Source organism: Haplochromis burtoni, unplaced genomic scaffold (assembly GCF_018398535.1).
Source record: "Haplochromis burtoni strain Fernald_Lab_line unplaced genomic scaffold, NCSU_Asbu1 Contig_34, whole genome shotgun sequence".
Taxonomy (NCBI): domain Eukaryota; kingdom Metazoa; phylum Chordata; class Actinopteri; order Cichliformes; family Cichlidae; genus Haplochromis; species Haplochromis burtoni.
In genome coordinates this window covers 1,286,977-1,312,318 of record NW_024582395.1, presented here as the reverse complement: position 1 = coordinate 1,312,318, position 25,342 = coordinate 1,286,977, and positions in this window count along the sequence as shown.

Here is a 25,342-nt window from a genome sequence, read left to right as displayed (position 1 = left end):
CACACACACACACACACACACACACACACACACACACACACACACACACAGACTTTACAATGGTGACATCTCTCCTCAAACCCAACCAGCAGCATCTGTGGGGTTTCCACTGTTGAGGCTGGTCTAATTGTACTTCTTCCTGTTTCCCCTTGATTAATGGTTCTCTATTAGACCGCGCAAGCAACCACAGCTGAACATGTAGGTCATGGATCAAAACAAGAGAGATAACCACCTGCTGGAGCAGTTTCGTGCCACTGTCCGTCTTTGCATTTTCTATAGGGTGGGAGTATGGCTAAGGGAACGTGTTGACAAGGGTATCAGACATCAGGAAATTCAGTTAAGGTTGTCTTTGTTCTAGTGGTGGAAAACAAGCCACCAGATGTTTCAGTTTAGTATGATAAAGACTAGCTGGTCATTAACAAAAACCATTTAGGAAATATAGCATGGGTTTAAAAATTTGTAAGGAGAAGAATTAACAGTGTATTATCCTTTTATGGTTAATCCAGGAGGTGTAAACAGCACACAATCAGACACTCCTTTAACACGTTGCAGACTCAGTGGCAGTCATTGTGTATTACAGTATATATTCAGCTTGTTTTTACAAAAGCCTGCTTTCATTAGAGATCGCAGACACACTACACACATCTGTGTTAATAAGTACCTCCAACCACACCTTTTGCATTACAGTTGAAGTGACACCTTTTTAACAAAGCCCACCCTGTAAATGCAGGAAGTGGGTGTAACCAAGGAGATGGATGTCTAGAGAATGAGAGGCCGTTCACCGGGAGCCCCTGGGGTGAGCTGATAAAGAGAAGGGCAGCTTCCACCTTGCTAATACAAATGACTAAATGTAAGCCGCTGGGTATACGTAAATAAATAGCTTGAGTGTTAAACTGTTTTACATAATTCAATTTACAAGTCTGGTTCTCTGGGTAGCTGCAGCATGAAACATATTCTTCTTGTTTGTGTGCACCTGAGTGGAGGAATCAGTAAACAGAGAAAATATTTAAAGTGTCCCAGAGAAGTGCTTGTGCACAGGCAACAAGTCAAGAATTGCAAAAACAAATTGGGGAAATAGAAACTCATTTCACAGTCGTTTCAATCTAAAAGTGGAAGCAAACAGAGCGTTATGACATATATTTCACAATCAAAACTCTGCACCATAAATTTATCCTCCTTTATAAATAATAAAAGATAGATTATTATCTTATTGTTTTTCTGATATGTTCCATATTTTAAATTCTGAACCAACCATACGACCAGAAGGCAAGACTAACCATTTGCATCGCTGTGTGCTCTCATCAGGACTGTGAACAATACTGAAGGTGAGGATGAGTCAACTGCCTGAATAAGAATCTGCTCCGACAGTGGAGATGCATTTAACATGCTTTCACCGACAATACTTTCTCTGCAAAGAGATGAACTCATCGCATACATTTTTACAAAGGTTATCTGGCAGAATTTAGCTATTTCAAAACTCTTGCTCTTCCCTGTACAAGAGAGCAAAAAACCAATCCAGCTATGACTGATCAAAGTTACAGAAGGTCACATGACTTTTCAAAATATTTATCTCCATTGTCTAACTGTGGCCATGTTACCTCATTAACCCTCAAGGGTATCTGTTAACAAAGATAATGAGCTACTTATCGGATGGTTGGTTTGGGGTTTAATTGCCTGGTCAGTTTTATTCAAACAAGACAGCCTGAAGACAGCCAGCGGGCTGGCTGTACAACAAAGTCTTCTATAATGCAGGGCAAGCTGCTATGAAGCTCATTACTGTGAGTGGGAGCACAGAGATGGGAGCGCACACACCCACACACAGAGACTACACACTGTGCCTGTAATACACACAAATATTTCAGTCCTCATAGTTAAGGAGATTTACTGGAAGAGCGATTTCATCGTGAACAAGAGAAATGTTGTGGGAATTATTGTAAACGGTGACACTCTGCGAGCTGTTGGTGCTAAAAGCGCAGCCCAAGCCTCTTTTCTCCTGCATTATTAATAAATTCACAGAAAGAGCCAGAGAGTGAGTCACAACACTTTGTGTCCTGACACTTTATCCAGTCTGTTACACAGCTGGTACTGTAGTTAGCTGGTAGGAATCTTCTTAAGAAAAACATGTCAGCGAAACTGAAAATCTGACCGTATTATTCCGATATGTTTCCAAACCCTCAAGTGTTCATTTAAGCTCAGTGTACAAATTAAATGTATGATTCCCACCCACAAGCTTTTTGATTATGAAGGAATCTCCACAGGAATGTTATGCTAAACTCGGCGCTGCAGACGTCAGACGTTTGGGTTCAACACGCATACCGCTGATTCCAATCATTTTGCACTGCACACATGACCAGAGAGAGGGAAAGAGAGAGAGAACGAAAGCAAGAGCAAGAGCGAGAGAGCACCGAGGGAATCCCCAGGGGCCTTCTCTTCTGTCGCTGCGCCCTAAATGCTTACAGCAACAGCTGCAGACACAAGTGTGTGATGTTGGGAAAACCTGCTACTAAACATCAAACCTCCCAAAAAGCCCATTAGCTCAGCATTTCAGCAAGGTACAGAGAACTCCCTCTGTACTTCAATAGAGCTTGTGTCGGGCTTTTTTTTTTTTCTTTCTTATTTTGCACTTTTGAAGATTTAAATTCCAAACTCTGTTTGATGGCCTTGATCAAACCTACATGAGATGCTCCAGTGGAGACATTTGAACTGCTTTGAAGACGTTGTCCATGTAAACTTTTTGAGAATTTCTGTATTTCCCCTTAAACTGTCCCGAGTCTTTAGTGAAAGAAACATTTGGCTCAGTTGCCCATATGTTTGTAGCTGGCATTCATCGTTTACTTTAAGCTACTGCAAGCGTTAATCCCCATACATTCATTATCTCGTCTGCTTTGGTTGAGCACGAGATTACAGCTCAAAAAAACAATGGGCTAGCTCAGCTGGTATTACAGCCCAGCCTTGTTACTAAACGGGATGATTTGGGAAGACAAAAGAATATCTGGAGGATAAAGCATTGTCTATCTAATACAAAGGCACTGGTTCCCTAATGATGTGATTCTTGAATACAGCTGATTTTTATCAAAGTTAAAGATACTTGAAAAAAAAAGTTGTCTGTAAAAACAAAATAAACACAAAACTAATTCTGTTCTTCTGTCTCGTCTATCGTGACATGATCTGTTGCTTCCTTATGGTTATTTATATACGGTGGCTCCCCCCGTAAGAAGGCATCTAATGATTGTAATCCCTCAGTGTCTGATTAGTACGTACCTTAATCTCTTCTGCTACGTATGAATGTGGTATATTCCTTGGTGAAATGTGCAAAAATATATTCAGGGCAATAATAGGGAGCGAATGGGGAATAATAAGTGCAAGTAAGAAAATGAGAAAAAGGAAAAGGATAAATACCAGCTGCGACATAGAAATGAAATAAAATTGGGAATGTAAAATAGACAGAGGCTATGACAAAGAGGAAGAAAATTGGAGTGCAGAAATAATGAGTTTGAAATGTGCTTGTAAAGGCCTTTATACAGTAGGAAGGTGATGTATGATAAGATTTGCGGCACGAGTGCTGCAGATGCAGATTAATCTTTATTTACCTTTACGTTTTTTTAGGGACAAAATTGAATTGGGTGAAATGAGACAATAATTAAGACAAAGGAGGTACAAAGGGTATGTAAAATAAATGAGTAAAACAAACTCTTCTGGATTGACATAAAGCCCAAAAAGGACAAAACACCCAAACCCTCTGTCAGCGTTGATTATTTAGATCTGCTCATATTTATGCATTATAAAGCTGATCCTTCTAAACACTCTCTTTTCTCATTATCAAACTCATAAATACATTCTCTCTCTCTCTCACACACACACACGCACACACACACACACACACACACGCACACACACACGCACACACACACACGCACACGCGCACACAAACACAGACACGTAAATCCTCAGGGGGTCTGTCAGCTCTTGAGTGAAAAACATCCTAAGGGGATTTTAGACACAGATCCTGCGATTGTGCATGTATGTGTCAATATGTAAACATGTGTATCTGGATGCGCTGTTTTTGTTTTCAGGGATGTGCTGTATTCTGACATGTGGCCTTTGATGTGGCGCTCGTGTTGTTGACGTCCACATGGTTACGCTGTGCCCTTTCAGGGACTGAATTAATTAAAGGAGAGTTTGACTATGCAGAGCAGCGCAGGAGGATTATACCTAAGCCTATCTGTAAAAAAAAAAAAGAAAAAGGAAGAAAAAGAAAAAAAAAACTACAATAATAGCCATGTGCAATGTTTACAACATGTTTTCTCTGAAGATGCACCAGAATCTCAAATTAAAGAGTCCTGTGAAAAAGAGAGTTTTCGGATGGCTGTTCGCACAGTTTTCTGTGCAGTCCTGTTTCCTGCTTCCACAGGAATGATGCAGGTAATTACATTTGATAAGTAGCAGTGTACCACAATTTAAATGCACTTGATTAATTGATCATCAGCCAGTTTAAGCACCTCTATAAAAGTGTAGGCTTTGATATTTCTCGTTCTGAGTCATTCCAGTATGTGTTAACACAATGCCACAATCTTCCCAGGAGTTGATGTCCCAGCAAATCTATTCCAAGGTCAGACTGTGCAATGCTCAAGAACCTGCAGAAAAATCCAGGACCTACATATCAAACTTTGCAGGCCTCATGTCAAATGTTAAAGTTTGTTATAGTACAAAGAGACATAACTGGACAAATATGCATTGTTTAGAAGGGTTGCTAGAAGAAAACCTCTTCAAAAAAGAATGTGGCTGCATGGCTTAGGCTTGCAAAGTTGCATCTGAACAAACCACAAGACTTCTGAAACAAGGTTCTTTGGCAGATGAGACTGAAATTGGTCATAATGCACAGCACCACAAAAAACAAGCACAGCATCTCAGCACAAGTGCTTCAGAGCAACTGACAGGCACGGTGGTGGAGACATGAGGATCTGGCCTTGTTTTGCAGTAATGGACCTGGGCACCTTGTAGCCATTGAGTTGACCAGGAACTCCTCTGTATACCTAAATCAATTGTGAACCAGCTAAAGTTTGTCTGAAATTGGGTCATGCAACAGGACTACGATCCCAAACACAACAGCAAATCGACAAGAGAATAGCTGAAGAAGAAAATAGGTTCTTGTTCCAGACCTCAACCTGATTGAAATGCAGAGAATTATGCATAAACAAATGCTTTCAAACCTCAATGAACTAACGCTATAGATAAGAATGGGCTCAACAATGATGTGAGGGACTAATAAAATCATACAGAAAAGTATTACTTATTATTGCCTTTAAAAGTGCTTTTAAATTATTCTAAAAGAAAATCACTGAAACAAGTGGGAAGTTTCTCTGAGAATAGATTTTCAGTGATGGAGGAGATGAAATATTGAGCTTAGCCTAACAGCACCTCTGAAGCATATTAACTATCTTGTTATATTTTGCTTAAAACCATAATAACCATAACTGGGTTCTTGACCTTTCATAGACGTGTTCCCTGACTTTTTGGCTGTTCTGCAGAAAGCAGTAACTGGCAGGAGTGGCTGCGTCCTGAGCTCACCTACAGTAATCTTCTCATGTGACCCAGATTGCCTTACCCTACACTGGGCCGTAGTCAGAGACACTGCAGTGCCTACACTCCAGACATTGCTGATACTATGCAGCACGGCACTCCAAGCATACAAAGACAGCCTTGTGCTGATGCAACAAAAGGCAACAGAGAAAATCAAACACATCTGTACAAGGAACACCCCCACTGGAGGCCAGAGGCAGATCCACTCCCCCCCCGCCCCACTCAGTGTGCGTACTAACGTTGTTTTTGTCTGCGTGGGACTTCTATTGCACATATTTTTCTACAGTGCTGGACCCAGTGTCCCTGTGTCAGCTCCAAAGAGGGATTGGTTGTTCTCTCTGCACAATCAGCTGGTGAAGGTATTGATTAGCAGTGGAACAGGATAAACTTTGCTCAGCTTCAGCTGCACGTTATGGCCCTTTCTGCGTCAGAGAGCATTAACTCTGGACTCAGAACTGTTGTCATTGCAGTCTTGTCTGCAACGATTCCCCACCGCAGCACTACCACCCCAAAAACAAAACACACACACAGACACGCAAGCCAGTGAGAAAAAATATCCTACGTTGTTTGCATTCAAGGTTTTCACAATTCCACCGACTCTGTTCTCCTCTTCTTACTCCTCCTCCTGTTTTGTACTGATCTGAGTTTCTGCTATTGATGTCATACATTATGGAACCACAAGACCAGGGACAGAATATGAGAGTCATGTTATTCAGGTTCACAGATACTGAGCTGTCCAGTAGTATCGACTCTGTGGCTCAGTATGACGGCAAGATGAGGCAGCATCAAGTGGGCCTTAGTGGAAACAAATGACAAGAGGAGTGCAGTGGGTGGTTTATAGAGGAGTGAAGTACAAGTAGTACAAGATGTTGTTTTGATGTACTCTGTGATGTTTAAAAGAATTATACATGCAATCAGCAACAGCCAACATATTTTCACAGCAAAGTAAGGAGATCTAGAGTATTGATTGCTTTTCTTTCTTTGCAGACTCATTGTTTTTGTCTTTGCATTCAGTCTGTATATAAGCATATGTTATGCGTAGTACTATTCAGTTGATTTTCCTTTATGGTCGTCAAAAACATGCTTATTCTGTGCCAAAAGTTAGGAAGCTGCTTGAAATTTGCAAACAACCAAATGTTACTAACCTTCAACAGAATTTTCTATTTTTGTTTTAAGAGGCTTGTTACATCAAATATTACTTAAACAGAAATGCATAAATACACTCAGGATCATGTGTCAGAAGTAGAAATAATAACAACATTTCTTTTATAACACATTTGTTTCCTCTGAGGAAAATCACAGGAAATAGCAAGAAGCAACACTGCCTTTATTCATAGCCCGGGTGCTCAAATAGGGACACAATATTTTGGATGCCGATGAGTCATTGGAATTTTACATGTGACTCTTACATGTGTTTGTCCTCTTTGGAGTTTTATATTTATGTTAAAAAAAAAATCCCATTTCATTCACAAATCTCCACTGTTTGAAACAACGTTGAGTTGATTGAGTTTCCAGAAAGGAAGTGGACAACGCTATGGAGCAAAAGTGAGTCATGTGACTCTAGAGGTGTTGGGTTTTTTTCTCATAAGTTGTTCATGAAGCAAAGTATTAGTGCAACTTCCACAGCCCTGATACAAATACAGGTTCCCTTTAAGTAAGTTCTAGTGAGCTTTGTCTAGACACTTTATGCACTTCTATAAGTTGCTTTAAATTATACTCCAGGCCAGTGAAAAGAAATCAATGGCATTATGGTACATCTCATAAACTTGCAATGCAGTTCAATCACTATTTACGTAATTATTAGTTGAAAACCTTTTTTTCCAAGGCTGGGCATGCTCAGCATGCTCTCTTTTTTTGCAGCACAGTGGTGTGGTGGTTAGCATTACTGCCTCCTGGGTTTGAATCCACAGGTCAGGTAGGGCCTTTTGCATGTTTCATGTGTCTGCATAGGTTTTTTCCAGGTTTTCAACCTGGTTTTCTCCCAAAGTCACGCAAAGACGCGCACCTTTACTTTAACTGGCGATTCTTACTCTATCCCCCCCGACCCCCAACCAACCATGAATTGGATAAGCTGAAGAAGATGGATGGATGGATGGAAAATATTTCTTACCACAGTTAATTTTTTTCTTTTTTTCTGACCTAGATCTGGAACAGTTTGATAGGTTTTTATTTTTGCCCCACATTCTATTTTTAGGCCTAGTGAAAGATTGAACACGATCAACCGAACAAAGAAACCAACCCAGCAAGTTCTTCACGAGATAATCATACATTTCCCAATCCTGTGATGTAGCATATAAATGGTAATAGTTATGATGCAGATAAAAAGCTACAAATTGCAGCTGGAAAAGAAACAAACATGAAAACGTTATGGCTTTGATTTACTTGGTTCGGTAGGTTTTGGGCACAAAAATAATAATATTTAAGGAAAGATCATCTTATTGTCACAGTTACAATAATAAACTGTGGATAAATGCATATTACAAGGTGCAATCAAACGTTTGTTCAACTCTGCCTATAAAAGTGAACAATATATCTGATTTAAATCTCCCCTTCAAGACTGTCTCCTTGTCAACCTTTGGGCTGCTTACAATCTTTTGAGCGCTTCATGGAAGCAACACTCACATACGCGTTGGATGTTCAATCTGGTAAGAAGGTGTCAGGTGATGAAAAATCGTCACAGGGTGTTCAAAAACATATTGGTTGCTTTTACAATGTGTTAAATTAGTGGCATGATGGGACGAGCCACAGCTTTGACATAAGCATTAGTTTAATCAGGAGAGAAAATTTCATTATTAAGAGTGGTTGCTCCCTTCACCGAATGCAACACCTTCATGGTTGGACTCTCTAAAATCTACAACATTTTAATACTAAATTTGACAATTGCATTCTCTGGAAGGTTGAAGTCTATGGTGAGAACATCAACTTCCAGGATTTTGAGCTCAGAAACAGCAACTTTATCAGGAACAATGTGATAACAGAGCTGATGAACACTGGAACTGTAATTTAGAGTTTGAATGTTTCTATAAAGATAATATTTTTTGTGCTGGTGAACACTGCTTTTTATGAGTGCAGGCATACATTCAACACTCAGACATTAATCATTTAGATTATGTAGATCAAGTAGCAGATAAAATATAAAACATTATTTCAGGATGACTACGGTCATAGTTATCATGAAAACACAAGCAGTTGCTCATTCTATGAACAGCTGATTTTTTTTTTCAGACATGTTGCAGATGCATTTTTCCCTCCCTTTACACAGTTTTATTTCCATGTCAGAGGATGTCATGAATCTTTTATGGTGTAGCTGCCAATTTCAAATCTTTAGAATTCACGCTGAGCTTATGGATTATTATTGTTACAGCAGAGAAACAGGCCAAAAGGCAAACAACACGTGTGCATCTGAACTCAGTGCATGCAGTGCTCTCTCTGTGCTTCTCCCTCTCTTTCTTCCATCTGATATGAGAATAGACACACCAGGGAAGTTGTTACGTGCAACAATGGAACAGCGTTGGCCAGTGCAGATGCCATGTGACAGTTCAGATTTCCTTGCTGTGCTCTTATAAGAGAGCAAGCACAGGCAGGGATTATATGCAGTGTGATGTATCCCCATGCTTTCACAAAGTTATACAACCCTGAGCATCAGGGAATCAGAACTGGTGCAATTAGTTGATGTCTTTCGCTATTTAAGGTATAAATCTCCACATGACTATTAGCTAGAATCCAACATGGCTTTGCTGTAATGCACATATATCAGGGTTTGCATTGTTCCCATGTGACAATCGAGACCCTGGTATTCTTATGTAAGGGTTAACCTGCTCTTATATATTGTGGAAGGTTTGGTTCAATGACCTTTAGATAAAGTGCCCTGAAAGGTGCACAGCTGTCACACTTGCTCCAGAGCTGTCTTGAGAGTTCATTTCTTCACTGTTGTGCAACCACAGCACTGTGGCTAGGAAAAGTTCTTGGGGTTTCAACTTTTTGAAACATCAAACTTAACCAGACAGCCTTTGAAAGAAGAAAAAAGTACCTTTCCTGGATATTTTCAACTCTACACTTTATCAGTGCAGCATGCCCTATTTAATATTATTTAATAAACCACGCTACATAAAGTGCATACACCACCAACGAGCACTAGGACAAACTGGAAGCAAGAATGTTTCCAGCCTTTTGTCATTCAGGTCACCTGATGATGTTTTTAAAGTTGAATTAATTAGAAATTCAGCAAGCTACTACTCTTTGAATGCCACTTGTTACCTAAGGTGAAAATGAATTCACTGTGATTGGAAGATGAAATCTTAAAGTAGTTGTGAAAAAACTGTTTCACTGATGCATACAGTTCCCTCTTATCGATACTACTGGGATGCACTTTCAGCACTCTCTAAATATATAAAGTGGTGTGACTGATGTGGCAGGTAGTAAACGTTTGCCATTATGCATGTGTTTACACTTTATGTCATCCGCAGGAGGGCTGATAAACAGTGAGTCACACAGAAAACACATTCCGTTATGATGACTTTGTTTCACATTTGAGTAATCCTGTCATACTCAAAAGAATTTCCCTACAGATGATTATGATCTCCGTGTGCTCATTTCCATTCTGTACACAAGGCAATGTGTGTAAACCATGTTTCAGCAATATAAATGCTGCAGACGCTATCCTGGAGACAAGCATTTGTTTTCCCCTTGGAGATATGCAAACCTTAGATAAAGAGCATAGTATCCTATTCAGACGTGAAAGTATGACATCATCTTCTGCTGGCAGTATCTATAATCTTCCTAAAAAACACGTTAAGAGGAGATACAGAGTGTACAGGTCTTGCTGAGGAGATAGGTAGTACAGTACAGCAGTCACAGACAGCATCTGACATCTGACTTCTACTTGCATAAACCCTCACAGCTTGTCATGTCCTCATATGAATCAGCCATTATCTCACAACCACAACAGTATTCTTAGACAAAAGCCTATTCACCATGCATCTTAGAGCTGCCTTGTTGTTAAGAAAAGGCCAGGCACCCACAGTCTGTACGCACTCTCAGCCTGTCTTGTACAGGAGAGGAGATTAAGTTGTCTATGTGTATTGTGCTCATATCAGATGAAAATTGCTGGTGTGCATATATCAGCAGGGCAGCTCACCTTGACCATAGCATTTATATGCCATATATTTTGCGTGGGTGCTTTATGTCTCAGCAGTTCAATGTAAAAACAAGACTTCTGAGTAACTGGGGGTAAAGATATGAAATTAAATGCATTAAAGATAGGATAATGTAGGCATTGCTCTATGGTCATTTTTTTTTTTTAAGTGGCGTATATCTTTCTCTCTGCAACGTATGTTGTTGAGTTCAGAGAGCTAAGACAATGCTCCTCCTGTCTCTGGCAGTCAAACTGCCCTTTACTCACTGGAAGGGCTCAGGAGGAGGTTAACGATTCCTGTGTTTTGCTCTGCATCCATCACCAACTGTACAAAAACCACCAGAAACCAGATCCTTTTTCAGGCAGCTGTCGCGTGCAGCTGGTAACCCGAGACTGAGTTATTCAAGAGGCTTTTTATTCCACACATGTGGCACTACCTGTCCATTTGGAGATGGATTTGAAGATTTTATGTGCATGGGGCAGCTGCTGTGGCTCGAAAGCCTGATAAGAAGGAAAAAGGAGCAGGCAGAAACTGTAAAAGTATCCCCGCTTAGATCTCAAACTCATATCTCCATTCATATAGTATATCTATTTATCCTTGTGGTGATTTGCCGCATGTGTCTGAACATGTCAGGAAAAGAAAGAATGCCTTAAGTGTAAATCTGTCACCCCATATGTGTCTGTGTTTATGAAACTTTACCACTGACTGCTGCTCCACAGTAGGCCCTCAAGAGACACTACACATCGGGCTGAGTGAGCTGACGGATGGTCGGAGAGGGGGGTCAATTAAGATAGCTGCACAGTGTTCAAAATTAGCAGGAATTGGTTAGTTTGACTACTTGATTATGTGGAATTATAATGCCATATAAAAACTTCATGTTTATGTGACTCACGTAAGGCCTTCTGCTCCTTCACCTCTCTGAGGTGCCAGACTCGCTGCAGAGGTATTTTTTGCACATGTATGATTCAGAAGCGTCTCTCAGGTTTCCTGGAAAGAGCTTCTCATCTCAGCAAGACAGAAGATTCTGTGTTGAACGCCGTGGATTCTGTTATAGAAGCTTGTTACATGTCGCTAACACGAAGCATCTTTCCTCTATTAGAGAGCAGCATCTACAGAAAAATAACTTGGAAGAATTTCATTTGACAGCAACACGTTGTGTGTTTTGTTAATTCGCCAGAAGAGCAAGACGCAAAGTACTCAGAAAGCAAGAGCTGCTTCTTAGAGAGAATGTAACCATATCCTCTGTGAGCCAGTGCTGGGCAGCCAGTTTGTTTCAGTTTACAGGAACGAACGCTGCTGCTTTAGGGGGTTTTGCCGTTGCTTTCTTTTTCCTGGAGGAACTTTAACATTGCATTTACCATCTCTATTTACTCAAAGTAAATGTCCAGTGTGGGAGAGCATGCTCATTAGGTTAGATAACCCGCATTAGCTGAGGGGAGTATAAACACATATAAGGCAATATGATTGGCTGCAGGACAGCTGTGTGAATTTGTGAATTTACGCAATAACAATGTGGTTTTGACTTCCCTTCTCTTTTTCTCTGTCAAATACTCAATCTGCAGCTGGTTGTATGTATCTTTATGTACTCAGCTGGACTTGGCTTCCTTTCTTCCTCAGCCCATTTTACAGGCTGGGTCTCCAGCAGCCACTTCAAACAAGCAGCATACCAGTGAGGAGGGAAATCCATGGGACTGAGAAAAAAAAAAAACTTTTGTGATTACAAAAGTGAGATTTTGTATATTTATCTGTTAAATCGTTTTTGCCACCCAGTCAGTCACTTGCCTCTCTCATTAGTTAAATCCCTCTTAGACTATTTTTTTACTCATTCAACTAAATTAACCCCCCCTTAAACCTGAGCTTTTGCTTGAGATGCAACAGAATGAAGAATTAAATCTAATATGTAGAAAAGCCAAAAGTAATGTTGCCATAAGGGGAAGCATCACATCAGAGACAATATTTGAGTCATTCATGAATCGGTTTGCCCATTTGTGGATAATAAGTGTGGCTTTTGGACCAATTTACACACTTTAGACAAACTTCTTTTTTGATCCTTCTTTTAAGAAGGATCAAAAAACTGCTGGAAATACTGCACCCCAACAGATGCACATTGACGCTCAGTCAACCCACTTATTCTGTGTTTGGCTGTTGCAAGCACATTTGCCGTCTTTTCACAAAGCTGCCCAGTGAAGGAGCGCTGGATGTAGGTAAGTTCTGCTCTGCTGAGAAAGGGGATGTCTGGCTCACATTAGATGGTGCTTGGGTTCACATCAAAGTGGCGTTGCATTAGCCAGAGTAATAAAAATCCCACTTCAGTGAGTTGTCTGGTTTTAATGTGTTTGTATTAGGAAGTTATGTTTTTTGGCTAAAACTGAGGGAAGTTTAAAAATAACAGCTAATATGCTGCGTCTTAAAGTCTTTCCTGTTCAAAGGAGGACCTTAATGTATGATGATGTTCTATCAACAGTGACCAAAGGTGTTTAGGGTGTTATAGCTGCACTTTTGGTGTGATTAATGTATCATTTGATAAATGATAACTTTTAGTCTTTTGTTGTCTTTACGTTCAGTGAAGACCAAAAGCATGCACTAATCTGATGCAATAGCGATTCAATGACAACGTTCAGACAAAAACCTTGTATGCTACCCGTGTGGACATGACACCAGATCACTAAAGTTATTTCAACTCACTCATCTCTGCAACAAAAGCTAAAACTCGCTGACACATGATCAAAGAACTTGTTCTTCTTAGGAGCCTTTTTTGTCTTCCAGACTTCAAAGCCCTTGAACATCTTACACTTTTCTGCTTTACAAAGAAAAAAATACAGAAAGAAGAAAAAAAAAGCACTTGCTGTGTGACTCCTCCCTAGATCAGACACAAGGGTGAAACCTGGCAAACAGAACAGTTGCTAATAATACCTCAGACTATGCACTTAAAACAGCTTTCTTTCTTTCTTTCTTTCTTTCTTTCTTTTTTTCTTTCTTTCATTCCCTCTCTCCTGTGCATTTTGAGCAGGTGAAAGTTTAGTGAGTCAGCTTGGACTTTCCAGCCTCTCCTCTGAACTCTCTAGAAGTCACCTCACGGTGCCTTTCCTGTTATCTTCTAAAAAAAAACACTCACATGCACAATCTACAAGGGAACCACTATTTCACATCTCACCTTCTCCTTTCTCATCACTGCTCAATTTTTACCCTGAAAACCCATCTAAAGGTTAAAAGAAAACTGGAATCCCCCCTTGGCTGAGGATTAGGGTGCCTCTCGGGCAGCTTCATGTCTCAGAGGAGTGCGAGGCTGATCTTTCACCTTTTCTCTTCACTCTCCCAGTTTTGGCTGTGGGGCTAAGGAGTTAGGGTGGACAAGTTAAGTGTACTGTTACTTAGGTGTGACAGTGTGCCAATGTGGAATCTAGTTTCACAGCCTAACCTGAACCCTATCTGAGAAATACTGAGTCTTTCTTAGATATGGCAGAGTAAACAAAACACTCTGTGCCCGGTCATTCCATCTCTTGGGGTTAAGTGCATGGAGGTCAGTTCTTGGAACTTTTGTGTACCTTTGGACACACAGAGAACCAAAGCAGATTCAAGAAGCATTACACTACACACCTGCTCAATGGTTATCAAAAATTTAAAGCAAATATATTTGACAATGTTTAGCATTTTGGTCAGATGTAAACTGACCAAAATGCAGACCACACCCTGCAGCCACTTCACACAGTGGCTGCAGGGTGTGGTCTCTGGGCTCAGTCGCAGGATGGAGAGGTGAAGCGGTGTTTTTTTTAGAGAGGAGTGCCGGATGAGGGAAGGTGGCACTCCTGTCAGACATGACTAATTAACTAATTAACCTCTCCAGTAGGTGTGAGGTCAAACACGAGTGGAACAAGAAGCCCAGCAGTGAGCTTAGCACAGAGCTCTCCACAGCTGGACATAAAGAAGTGGAGCACAAGAGTGGCACTTGCTGTGTGACTCCTCTCTGTGGCAAATAAAAATAGGAGGACTCACAGTGGCAGAGGCAACTGCTACCAATACAAATACATTTTGTTGTATATATTCCTAATTCTAATTGTGCAGAACTGTTAACCAAAATGTAACCGTTGCTTTTTACATTCAAGTGACTGCTGTGGTTTATCACCAAGTTTGTGTCCAAGTGCTTGGCAAAGCAAAATGCTTTTTTGTATGTTTTGCAAATTCTTCTTAGATTATATTCCTGCTACATTTCTTAAGACTAATGTTGACTCAAGGCACTGTTAAATGTACTGACTCATGAACTTTGTGGTCATGCATCAGTGTTTTCTTGTTTGACTGAACCACAGCACTCTATGAAGTTTGCCTACTCCATCTCATTTTCTGATGCCAACTACAACTTAATGCTATCCGAAAAGAGGTAAGACTTTGAGGATTCAGTGTGATTTAGGGATTTTGCCTACAAACAAAACGTGAAGACATGCAATAACAAGCGAACATAAGGAACACAGATTTTAATAGACATTTCTAAATACGTTGATCTATACATATTAACAAATCACATCTGTTTATTTCTTTAGAGTCACATAATCAAGTAGTCTTTAGGTGCTTAGAACAAGCATTGCTCAAACATACATCATGTGATGGGTTTTTATGTATATAACCAAGTAAATATGAGCTCATAGCATTTTGGAAAGTGGCTTTCCTGTGACTCATGAAAAACATGGATGTTAGACGGCTTAATCACCCCGATTTTATCCAACTGTCAGCCTAAGCTATGGGCGCAATAATGGAAGTCGGAAGGCTCTAAAGACAAGTTGTCGCTCCAAGTGTGGATACTCATTCTCTTGGTGCAAATATATATAGGCCCCTAATTAAGTTGTTAGGTTAAAAAATGGTTTTAGGAGGTGCAGACAGATAGTCTGAAGACTGGTCGACAGCAAACAACAGGACTCGACAGGTAGATACAGGTACAATGTCAGATAGCAAGCCAGACAGATTGTTATCAGCAATGCAGTAGTGTGCATTGTTGCAAGTGCAAACAGTTGAGAGAGAAGAGCAACACAACACGCATGCATCCATTCTGCATCCAGATGTGTCTGCATAGACAACAGCAGGAGTGTGCAGTTTATTTGTTGTGAACAAGTGAGTGCATGTGTGTGTCTTTTTGCAGTACTTTTCCAGTCTAGTTTTCAGACTTTTTGGGGGGTAAAGGTGCATCACTGATGGCCTCAGCAGATGGTGTAGTGTAAAGTATAAGATAGCAAAAGCTTGTCATTGCTTAAACTCTAAGCAATGACAAGTTTATGAGCAAGCTTATGCACCATTTAATATATTATTATATATATATATATATATATATAATATAAATATATATTATATATATATATAATATATATAATATATATATAATATATATATAAATAATATATATATATATATATAATATATATATATATAGTTTTGTTTAAAAAAAAGGGGGGGGGGGGTAAAAAAGAAAAATCACATTTTAACACATGCATGGAAACATCAACAAATGTAAACCAACAATGTGGTCAGCACCCAGCTACTTATTTAATCTTTTTTTTTTTTCTTAGCACTCATGAGGATTTCTTTGAGTTTTAAAATGATCTTGAACAAGTTCTTCAGACTTTCTGAACGTCTTTCAAAGTTTTTCTTTGAACATTGGCTGCCTTTTCACTCATTTTCAGTCCAGTCCTTGTACCTGACCATTTCAGGTGTGTGAGCGTTTTTTGTCTCTTAAGTAACTTAACACCGACCTTTGAATCATTCAAGCATAAAAAAGGCATGTAAGTCATTGATGAACCAGTAATTTATGTCTACAGAAAAAAAATTAAAATGTACCTGCAGGCATTTTGTTACTAGTAGCCCCATTTCTTTGCACGAAACTATGGAAAATGCCAAAGATAACACAATTTGACAGGCAAACAAAAGCCCCACCAAGACCTACTAGCTGAAAACTTGGGATATCTAGACATGTTGTGCAGATGAACAGTATCTGAAATTGAAATCCTTAATATATAGGTGGAAAATGCAGCTCACACAAGACTTGAGAAATGTTCAGACAACAGGCTTCTAGTATGCCGAAGCCTCATCAGAGATGGTCTCAGTGCAAGGGTTTCCTAAGAAGCCATTCTTAAGGAAGAAAAGACTGAGGTACACCAAATTGCACAAGAACTGGACTGAAAATCAGTGGACACAGGGTCATATGATAAATCTATATATGAAACTTTTGATTTAAATTGTTGTCAGTATGTATGAAGGTGGTCAGGAGACAGCTCCAGCAAGCCATCTGTAAAACATGGCAGAGGCTCTGTCATGGTTTGGAGATGCATGTGAGCCAGTGGTGTTTGGGATCTTGCCAAAACTGTATTATTACTAAATTATGAACACAGAAAAGTACCGCCAGATTTTGAGCCATATATCATCCAATACCATCTGATAAGCATCTGATTGGCAATGCATTAATTTTTAAGAATGACACGGATCCCAAACCCACTACCAATGGAGTAAAAGAATACTTGGAAAAACACACAGGTGAACACCATCAATCAGAAGATTCAATAACCAGGTCCTCTGAAGCTCAGACATCAAAGTTACTGAAGTAGTGTGGGATCATCTTGACAGAGAACAGAACATGTCCTTCAAGAAGTCTGGAGAACGAGTCCCGAAGACTGCAAAATTACAATTTCCTTCGGGGTCAACCTTCAGGATCAATAAAGTTTTTTGGAATTTAATTTAATTTAATTTAATTTAATTTAATTTAATTTAATTTAATTTAATTTAATTTAATTTAATAAAACATGCACCCTTGAGTTCAGGTTGTGTTAAAGATGGTGTTCACACCATATATATTGAGTTCCAAGCTCTATAGATAATTGTACAAACTCTGCTTTTGCCTTATATAATGTATTTCCATATATTTTTGAGCACGTGTCAGTTAATCACTGCACCAATGTCCCATTATCTTGCAATATCAAAGAAGGTTTCTTGGACTTTTACATAACACTGTAGCTCTAGTTCTGTGAAGTTGCTATATTTAATTTGTCTTTTTTTAAATATTGGACTTCCTTGCTTCAGCTAAGTGCATCAAGCTGCTAACTTTAATACATGCTGTGTCCTGTTTACTTAGTAATTACTTACTGAATAGGTTCTGATAATATCTGCCAAATATGCAGAAGGTCCCATGAAGCTTCCTAAAAGCAGAGGATGAGATTAATCTCTGCTTGCTAATGTGCTTTCTGAGAATTACCAGCATCAGATACAACCAGTAACAAAATAATGGGTCATTGCAAATTTTGCTTTCCGCAAGATCTGAACTTTTTCAAAGTGCAGTCCATGGTACAGTGCATCTGTTGTCAAACTGTTTTCAATGAGGTCTTCTTAAGACTGCAGCGTAGCACAAAGTATGCGTATTACATGACATGGTGGTAACAACGTGTATTTGTCATTCAGTTCTGGTGTCTATCAAGCTAATATCAGTTAAACTGTACCTCTCACTACAACTGCAGTCTGACCTATGACCTCAGTGATATCTTACTCTAACTTCCTTTTAGTTATTTCCTTGTTGTTTTCTACACCCCTGACAAGAAAACACCTTCAAAGAACACATTCAGTGCTATTCTTTAAATTAGATTCTCAAGCCAGCATTGCCCTGATCTCTTTACACACAGCCATGTGGGGTCAAACATTTTGAAATTTCATAAAAAGACACATTGTTGTATGTTTGCCTTTCTTGTCAAAATTACGCTTTGAGACAAACGACTTTTTCACTGCAGCGAATAACAATGTGCGTAATAAACAAAGACCAGACAAAGGCTTCGTAATTGAATCAACCGTCACTCTCTTTTCTGGAGCATCCCTCGGCCTAATTAAGGATTGCTCACTGGTTGTCATGGGAGACGATGACAACCTGAATAGAGCTGTCACTCTGGATCAGACTGGCATGTTGCCTTGGCAACGAGGGTCAGAGGGTTTGCAGTTCATGTGGAGGATGTAAGATCGGAGGAGGAGGAGGAGAGGAGGAGCAGGAGGAGGACAGAAGCGTAGAGGCTGTAAAGAGAATCTATAGCCAAGAATCTGCTGGGGGTCAGTCTTGCATTAGTATTTCACAAAAGCAGTTTTAAAAAGCACTGAAACAGACTCTCTGAAGGTCAGTGTTGCATTAGGGATGTTTCAAAATGCTATTTGCTAAGTGTTATATACTATGTGTCTGATGGGACTTCACGTCATTTAACCTTTATCTGTGATTTATCTCCATTACAGGGATTTTGCAAACATATGACTCAATGCTCTTTAAGGCTTTTAACCATCTGATCTGTGTGCTTTTCACAACGTCTCATGCTTAAGACTGGATCACGCCAGAATGATTTGCATGTGTCTCCATAAGCCGAGTTACTGTGTAAATATCATGTTGTTGTGAAGCTCTGAATGACTCCTCTGTGTCAACAAACTGTGGCTCTGTCCTGGAGATGCCATTGTGTTTTAATAAATCAACATGGATGAAAACATGTCTATAAATGGCTCTTTAGGGGGTGAAAGTCTGTCTCCCTCCCCTCCTTCGTATCAGTCCACTCAGAATGCTCTTTTTATTTGCCGAGACATTCGGGTGAAGCGTGCCACTCTTTATGTCTTGGCAAGAATCCACACCCATCAATTTCAAAAGCTCTTTATTTTTCCTACCACACACACACACACACACACACACATACACACACACGACAGAAAAGTGGCCCCTCCATTCTTCATAGCAGCCCTGTATTTTTGAAAAGGCCTGGCTCAGATATCCTATAGGCATGAGTAACAGCTGTCCCCATAGCTGGCCCCCACTCAGCACCAAGTGGGGACCCAAAACGCTCTGTGTCTTTCAGTGTCTCCATCCCACTGTCTAGCCCTTCGCCTGGCTGACACTGGCTACTTTCACTGTCTCTCTTTTAGATCCTGTTCATCTCTCTCTGTTTACTTTTCTCTCTCTTTCTGCTCCGTCTTTCCCTCTAATTATATCGCATTCTAATTTTTCATTTAGGAAAAAAAAAAGTGCTTCCTTTTGCTTTTGGAGGGAGACGCCACGAAAAAGAAAATGATACAGGAGATGGGACAAAGAAGAGGGCTGGCCCATTCATTGAGTGTAAGGCCGCAGACTGGACCACACGTCCCCTTGACACACTCATGCACACAAACACACACTTCACCCCACCCCAGTCAGCCTCTAATCTGCCCTGTTCCACCCTGAGGGCCCGAGGCTGGGGCAGCTGCTACTGATGGAGCCAGAGAGCCAGCTGTCCTCACACACACACACTTCTCCAACTCATTCATTTGGGACAAAGGAGCCAGGATAGGGGTGAGTGTGTATGTGTGTGGGGGGCTCATGATATTGGAGTGTGCCATGGTCATGAGGAGGGGGGCCCTTCACAGTCAGTAAAGTGGTTTTTATGTTCACTTTGTGTCTCAGCAACAGTTGGCAGCACGTGTGTCAATGACACGCCTCTCTCCTTTATTGTCCATGAAGTCAGAGGGTTTGGGGTGACCTGGGCCAAACACAGTGGCACACTTAGACAGAGATCTATGTGCTCAAATAGAGGACAGTAAGGAAGTCAGGTAACCTTTCAAAAACACAACCAGTCAAGAGCAGAAAAAACAAAAACAGATATACTGTTTGCACTGCCTATTTCTGGAATTTCATCATCTTGCAACATCTGCAGGAGACTTTTTTCCTGTAACACGCGGGTCTTCTATATGATTGGATTTGCACGTGTTTTAATAGAGAGTTAGCACTGCCGAGAAGGGGCATTAAGTTCTTGTATGTTTTGGTTATAAAGGAAAAGTTCTTAGCAGAAATTCAAAAACATCACATCAATGGATTCAACCTTTAGGCTCTGATTGGTTTATCTCTATCTCCAACTGCTTCACTTTCTGGCTCCTGCTGGTATTGGTTATCCTCACTCTTTGTTCCTGATTGGCTCAGCTGCAGACTGCACTCAGGCTAAGCTACATGATTGGTGGAGTATCAGCCAAGCAATTGCTGTGATTTGCCCTTGGTTATGCGTTCACCAGTGTTTTCTAGATTCTGCAGCTGCTTTGGAGACACGGTGAAAGCCAGCGTGTTTGTTCGAGTGGGTGCATGAGGTGGGTTAGGTGTGTAGTTAGTCACTAAGGGCCATATGGCCGATGACACATATATACACGCGCTTGCTCTTGTGCACACACACCTGACGGCTGCCTCACACCTGCTGCACTGTCTAAGGTTGAGTAAGACCTGGATCAAAGGAAACAAGCCCTTGGGGGCTTTATGCGTGCGTGCATTTATGTGTGTTTGCATGCGTCTGTTTGAAGAGACATTCACTGCTTCTGAATCCATGCCAACAAAGAGGACTCTATTTGAATGAGAGACTCATGTCTGGCTTTGTAAAGAAAGAGAGATTGAAGACAAAAAAACCCACACTTGGCATATGGAGTTTGACAGGAACAAGAGAAAGATGAGGGATGAGGTAGAAGGAGAGAGTGAAATTTCCCTATAAGAAAATTCATTGTAGGATGCGTGGGTGTATCGATTGTTATCATCTTAAATCCAGCAATGAAATTTATTGTTACGCCTTTATTAACAAGGCTGGGGATACCCTTTCCTTTGGTCTTGGAAATAAAGTTCCATTGCTCTCATATATACACCCACCTACACACAAACGCACACTTACACAGTCAAAGGGGGATGCTGAAAGGCTAGGTTCTTTCGGTTCACCCACAAAGGCAACAAAGTCCGTCTTTGTCAGTTTCCGAGTCAGACGTCAGTAAGCTGCCTTGCGCTGAGGCTGTGGATAAATATGCCTACACGTAGTCCCCTCGTCTACAAGTGCGACAGTAGCTACCCGCACCCACACTGCAGACAGTACTAGATACTGTACAAGATAATGTTTCTGATATATACCGACATCATATGCAGGACTTCCTAATTCCACCTCCTTGCATGCATGCATGCATGCATGCATGCAAAGGGGCTTTGATACATAATATCTACAATGACAGCAACAAGATCCTCTTTTGGCTCCAAAGCTAAGCGAGATCTTTTCACTGTGGCCTTGAGTCTTTGTGTCTGTGAGCACACATGCATGTCTGTGTTTGTTTGCGACAGAAACACACCGGCTAAGTATCAGAATGTAATAGTTGCTGGGTAGAGTTGAGGAGTCTGCTGAGGTTGCTGTGGTTGGCTATCCACTTTCTTTGTTTCATAAACTGTGTCTGGCACTCCACTGTTAGGCCAGGACAAAGCAGCTATTTTAAATGTATACTGTACTCAAGAAAGCATCCACTGTAACTCCAAGCAGAAATATGCCTACAATTTTATGCTTTTTTGATTTGTATTTCAAGGTTTTATTCCTCTGTCTTTTACACTTTCTCCGCGTTCAGTCCATTCTCATTATTTGGTTTGTTACATCAATTTTTTTTCAGAAAATTTAGTGTGATTTATATTAAATGCAGAGTGTTATTTGGATCCCTTTTTAAACAGATTAAGTTAACATACTTAAATCTCCTTTTATTGGGATTTTGCTGTAAATCTGCTGTTTTCATTGTGAAGTAATTCACGCTTCAAAAATAGCCTTATGCAAGACACTGAAGCCCCAGAAGGCTGATCTCAAACTTATTTCACCTCCCAGCGGGGGGATGAATCAAGCATTACTTTGGTCTGTCCATATTGCAGCTTTAGATGAACTGTCACTCACTTACTACATCCCTGTTTTGCAGTGATTAGGCAAACATGATTGCACTTGCATGCTTTGCGGGTGGTTGGTGCAAAGAAAAAAGAAACAGTAGGTTACTGATTAGATTACCTTCCTTATGCCTTAAGGTTACATCCAGGGTACACATAAGGAAAAGAGGATAGACAGAAATGACAAAGAAGCTCTGTTTTAAGGAACTGATCAGTAAAGTCTCACACACAGAGACATTCACAATCCCACACTGTGAAGAAGCTATTGTTCACTTGCTGCAGCTGCATCCTGTGTGGTAGGTAACACATGGGTTACTCTGTAACAGTTCTCACTCTCACACACATGCACCAGAATTACTCTTTGTTTTCCCTACACCTTTGTAAATACATGAAAATATCCACAGATAAAGGGTAGTCCCTTCTACAGCTAAACAAATTAAGATCTAAATAACAAAATGCATTTTACATATACATACACACCCGAATCAATCACAAATATTAAAACTTTTCCCCACTATTGTTCATTGTGTGCACTGCTTGGATGCTCGCTTTAGTCCTTCTGCAGACTAGACCACTGGAACATTGTTATTTACACAGCTATTCTTAGTTTGCTCCCATCTTGCTTAAAGACCTACATCTGTCAAAAAATGTGGGCTGTTATTTTATTTTGCTCCCAAGACATATTCCTCCTATGTTTTCCTAAAGCCTGAAATGAACTGGGGGAAAAGGGGAATTTAATTATGCCACTCCTTCCCCTCGGAATCAGCAGCAAAATCAGCTACATCTTGGCGAGCTCATCTCACTTAATGAATTTAGAGTAATTTTGACTGAAGGTAATAAGATCTACTACCATTGTTACCCCGGAAGTGACAGTGATACTGGTTTATTTTCACTTTGCAGGGTTTTATTTCTTTTCCATTTTTTTTCTCCGATTCGCATTTTACAGCATGCATTTGTGTATATTTGCACTCATATTCAGGTAACTTTATTAATCCCAAAAAGTTCATTTTGTTTGCAGCTTACCCAAACAAGCTAATCACACGGTCAAACTCACACAACCTACAGTCTTTGAACATCAGTCACGATGTGTGCATGTTTTTATGCAACCGCAAGAGAATAAGCTGTAAGAGATGTTAAATATTAAAAGGGATTGGAGTTTTTATCAAAGTGCACATGGCACGAGTTTATGTTTACATACTAGTGTGTGAGTTAATCATATTTTATAACACAGTAGATAGCAAAGCTTCTGTTATTGTGTGTTATTATGGTCCACACTGATAAACTCAGTGCGAACAGGAAGACCGAAACATCCTTATGGTAAAGGACCCTAAACAGGTGCCAGCACAAGCAATTAATCACTCATAACAATAACAGCTGTATAAAATACACATGACCACACGTGCAAGTACACATGTCCACAAACAGGGAAAAAAACATGTACTGGGCATGCCACAGTGGCTGTGACAGCTGCTCATTCACAAATATATGCCGCAAGAAATGAAAGTGCAGAAAACTTTGCCTCATACACAAATAGTCTTACGGATACACGGGCAGATACACACACTCCTCATAATTCTTCACTTGCAAATTAAACTGTTGATCTTTAATTGGATTAGTCGCGTGTCTGCTTGAGCCTGGCATTATTGCCCTGTGTTTATTCTTTCTTGAAAGACCTGATTAAAAAAAATCTTCCCCTGTCAACACGTTGCCTGATTGATAGCGCTGTTTGATTAATTCACACACACACACACTACTGAAACGCTCTCACACACACACACACACACACACACACAGACACACAAACACACACACACGACACACACACATGTCATAATCCCTCCCCTCCTATTGGCTGCTGTTGGAGCTCTGTTTCCAAAGCAACACTGGAATACTGCTTGTGTGTGTGAGTGTGGCGCCACCCCTTTCAGGAAGGAAACGCATGTAAACAAAGGTGACATGTGCAGCGCTCTGAGCTCGTCCTCACTCTGTTGTAAACAGCGTGTGACTGTGTGCACACAGTGCAGCTGACCTCTGGGATTACATGTTATTTTCTTGACTTTGAGCACTTTAAGTATTTGAAGGCTCGTACATGGTGTTACGATGCCGGGTTATGAAAATTCACAAAACACGCTGAAAAACAAGTTATGAGAGTTTGGATTAAATTATTTGTCCATATGTATGACGTCTGGTCCATGTAAACAACTGTCTTACGTCAGTGTGGCAAAGCAGGTGCAGGTGCATCATGCACTCGGACACCAACCTGTCTCCACAACCTGGTGTCACATGTTCCCCTCCCCTTGTGGTTTTTTACGGGATGTCCAGCCTTGCTGTGTGTGTTTACTTCTGCAGTCTAGATAGCATAAAAATGTGTGTCTCTGTGTGTGTGTGTCTGTTTTTTTCTTCAGGCCTGCAAGTAAAGGTAGCCAAAGTTCATCAGATTAGCCCTGATACGTAACACGTCAGATGAAAAAACTCCTCCTTGGTAAGTGAAAACAGAAGGGGGAATAATAACAAGGTTATTAAAGAGCATAACAGCAGATAAACACATTCATAACAGTGATCAAAATACCCCAACACTGAAACACCTATCCCATTGTGCAAGAGCCCTCAACAGCCAATCAGATTTCTGTTACCAACAGCAACAACTCATGTTTATGCCTACCTCCAGCTAATCCTGCTCTCCTATTGGCTGCTTCTTGGGCCCGGGAGCACATCCCCTTCCCCCTTCCCCTTTTCTCCTGTTCTCCCTCTGCCTGCCCATACATCCCCACAGATTAAGTGACACCGGCAAAAACAAAAAGCTTATTTTTGTTTTTCATCAGTAACAGTGCACCCACATAAACACCGGACTTGTTTAGATCTAAAAGTATAGGTTTGACAACTGCTGAAAATAATGTACAGTAGACAGGAGGGTATGGGTGAGGAGGAGGGATAAATTGAACCACTGTTG